The sequence below is a fragment of the Temnothorax curvispinosus genome, unplaced genomic scaffold (assembly GCF_003070985.1).
Source record: "Temnothorax curvispinosus isolate PA1 unplaced genomic scaffold, ASM307098v1 QBEX01010380.1, whole genome shotgun sequence".
NCBI lineage: Eukaryota > Metazoa > Arthropoda > Insecta > Hymenoptera > Formicidae > Temnothorax > Temnothorax curvispinosus.
The window spans coordinates 1-3,284 of NW_020220160.1; the positions used below are offsets into that span (position 1 = coordinate 1).

Genomic DNA, 3,284 nt, shown 5'->3' on the forward strand with positions numbered 1-3,284 from the left:
AAAGAAGTTAACTAATATATAAATTTAAATATATTTGCAATATATAATAAATATTTTTGTAATATATAATATTTTTCTCTATTGTTCCTTTTCTTGTCCTTCTTTCTTCGTTTTCTATCTCTATTACTTTCTTTCGTCTTAAAATACATTTTACTTTTTTATAAACAACTTAAGGTATCGATACAATAAATAATACTATAAAAGCTACATTTGGATGGAACGGTAATAATTTACACATCCTATTATACCTTTATAATTATGTTAAAATCATAATAGCGTAATGAAAACGATTCATAGGAATAAATGTGATAGTATTTATGAAATAAAATTAAGTATGAAATATACATTTAAGAAATATTACTTTAATGATTATATTATCTTACGTGTTATCAACATTCCATACAGGCAAAGCAAATAGATACTATGATATACAGGATACCTTTAAACAATTGTTTCATTTTCTAACATTTTTCAGATTTATTGTAATATAATCGTATAATCGTCATATTTATTTACACAGGAATACTAACGCAAAATTATTAGGACATTGTCACTACTAAAATTAAAAAATCAGATGAAGGGTTAGGTAATGTACATATTTTTAATTCACATATCTCTCATTTACTACCGATCATCATTTCACAATGATACATTTGCAACGAAATACCCAAAACGTATATCTGTAATCTAAACACAAGTTTTTATATTCTGGAAACGATACAAGTGTCTTAAAATACTTTTTACTTGTTTCTAAGCAGCATGAAATATCGATACTATCCCAATAGTATAAAAGCTACATTTGGATGGAACGATAACAATTTAGACACCCTACCTCCATAATTATGTTAAAATCGTCAGATATACTGTAATATAATCGTCATATTTTTTTACACAGATATACTAACGCAAATTATTCGGACATTTTCACTAAAAAATTAGATGAAGATAGTTTGTAATCAAACAAAGATACTGTTTAGTTAATGTACACATCTTTTTAATTCACATATCTTTCATTTACTACCGATCATCATTTCATAATGATGCATTTGCAACGAAATAGATATGTCAGCAACATTCGAAACCATCGACTGGAAAAATCATTCCGGCTCTTGGTCTATTCGTTGTGATGGATAAAATCGTATAATTTCAGCACTCAGCAATGGATTCACTTCAATTGATGCGATTTTAAGACAGAGCTCAATTCAAAGAATCTTCGTTGTTACTAAATATGTTTACAAGGCCTGTGAATAGCGCTAATTTCCCTGCCATGCGCATATCTTTCTTTTTCGTGGCTGTATCCTGATTAGGCATCAACTTGTCCGCAATATGCTTATAGACTTTTCCATTCAGCATTAACGTAAAAAATAAAAAAGCCGTCGTACCATCTGAAATCGTTATATATAATTGTCTCGGTATTATAATCAATTTTATAATAAGTGTTTCCTCTCCGATAGCATTAACAAAATTAATTTTAGGAAATCTAAATTATTTTATCTTTTTCTGAAGGTAGAATACAAAACAAAACTAAATCAAGTTCTTTTCAAATAATAGACGACTTGAATTAATTATATAATTAATGTTTATAAGAACAATTTTATATTACTTTTAAAAGGAATGTTCAGAACACTGATTACACTTACATTTCCTGGTTAGCGCTTATTTTATGACATGTTGTATTTTACAAATTTTACTTCCAAAACACAGAAAATACCTTCCAGCCTGTGATGACACCACGTATACGCCAACGATCCTGCACGGTATCGTTTTCAGAATGCATTGTGTAGGATGTCTTTAGGATGTCAAGCTTGACGTGTGCAAACTTCATATGACCAATGAACCTTAACAGTAGAAACCTTTGTCGTAGAAACCTTTCTTCGGATCAAACACGAGATCTTCAGCATACCCCGCAGCTTTCCTACGCGGGCCATCTAACATATATCTAACATTAGCACACCCAGTACACATAATAATTTCGTAATATAAAAACAATATATAAAAATATATTGAGATCTCACCATCGCCTCGCCCCTTCTTTTCAATTTTCTTATCCAGCGTTATGTAATCTTTCAAATTTAAAAGCATGTAACAACAGATATTTGTTTCTTTCCGCTCTTCCGTCTAATAGCATCCTTGATAAAATGTTACCTATATTCATTCAATTCACAAAATTTAATTATAATTGCATTATTATATTTTATAAGTAAAATGAGAAATATAATAAAATGTACCTGCTAAACAAATAATTTGAAGCGCGAGCGATATAACATTGAGATCCATCACTATAGTCATAATGTATTTTGCTTCTTTTAACGTCACATGCATTAGATTTAGCATTTTGTCCGCTGTATTGAAGAACGATGGAGTTTCTGCTGGCGTGATCTCTTTACATTCGTGTTCCTTCGTCTTTAATATCTAAATATTTGTCAAAATTAAGTTGTTATGAACCCATCCATATTGAAGTCGGTTAAAAATAAATTATATTTAATTTTTTACCATAAAATTAAATTTTACACGTGACTGTTATGTCACATAGCAATTGATATATAAATCTATTTTAAAAAATGCAAAAAACAATTAAAATTTAAAAAATTGCTCAAAAACTGAAAGAAAGATAGAACTGACTTCAAAAGAACTGTAAAAAATAAGAAAGAATTTAAAAAAATATATAAAAGTTCTATATTTTTTATTTTTTAGAGCTTTTTGAAGTCGGTTCTATTAAAAAATTTTTTTTTATTTTATACTTTTTTTAAGGAAAGAAGCTTCCTCACCGATTTGGCTAAAATTTTAATTTTGTGTATTTTGGTGCGTAAAACATGAATAAATCTATAAGTTAAAATTGTCGTTCTCAATTAGATAAAAAATTATTAAGTACTAAAATTAATAGTTGCGTGGTTAGAGTGTCTATCATACTGACATGATATAGACGTACATGATCATGCGTAATGACGTAAAAGTACATGAAATTACAGTAATAATACAATATAACGGCAACCTGTCCTATAATAGTCTGACGCCTTGCACAATAGGCGATAGCGATGATGATAGTGACAGCGACAAAGTTGCCAACAAAGGTATAGCTTTGTCGGCAATTTTATCGTTGTCACTATCGCCTATTGTGCAAAGGGCTTTACTTCAATTATATGCTATTATTATACTTTGTATTTATGTAAACTTTTCAATGTACCAATTATTTTCTGCTTTAAAGAAAGCATAAACTCTATTTCTACTATCTTTTTTATCTATATAGTTAAGAAAGATTAATTTCTTTTAAAAAAAGGTATATA

The 3,284-nt window shown here is 28.5% G+C and overlaps 1 long non-coding RNA gene across 1 annotated transcript; it reads right to left on the bottom strand.

The window, feature by feature from the left end:
- Positions 1 to 1,130: 1,130 nt before the first annotated feature.
- On the bottom strand, positions 1,131 to 2,596 carry LOC112460193. Its single transcript, XR_003041415.1, has 4 exons — positions 2,229 to 2,596; positions 2,016 to 2,145; positions 1,641 to 1,928; positions 1,131 to 1,385 (listed from the first exon to the last, which is right to left on the bottom strand). It is a non-coding gene; the product is annotated as an uncharacterized LOC112460193 (long non-coding RNA).
- Positions 2,597 to 3,284: the final 688 nt, after the last annotated feature.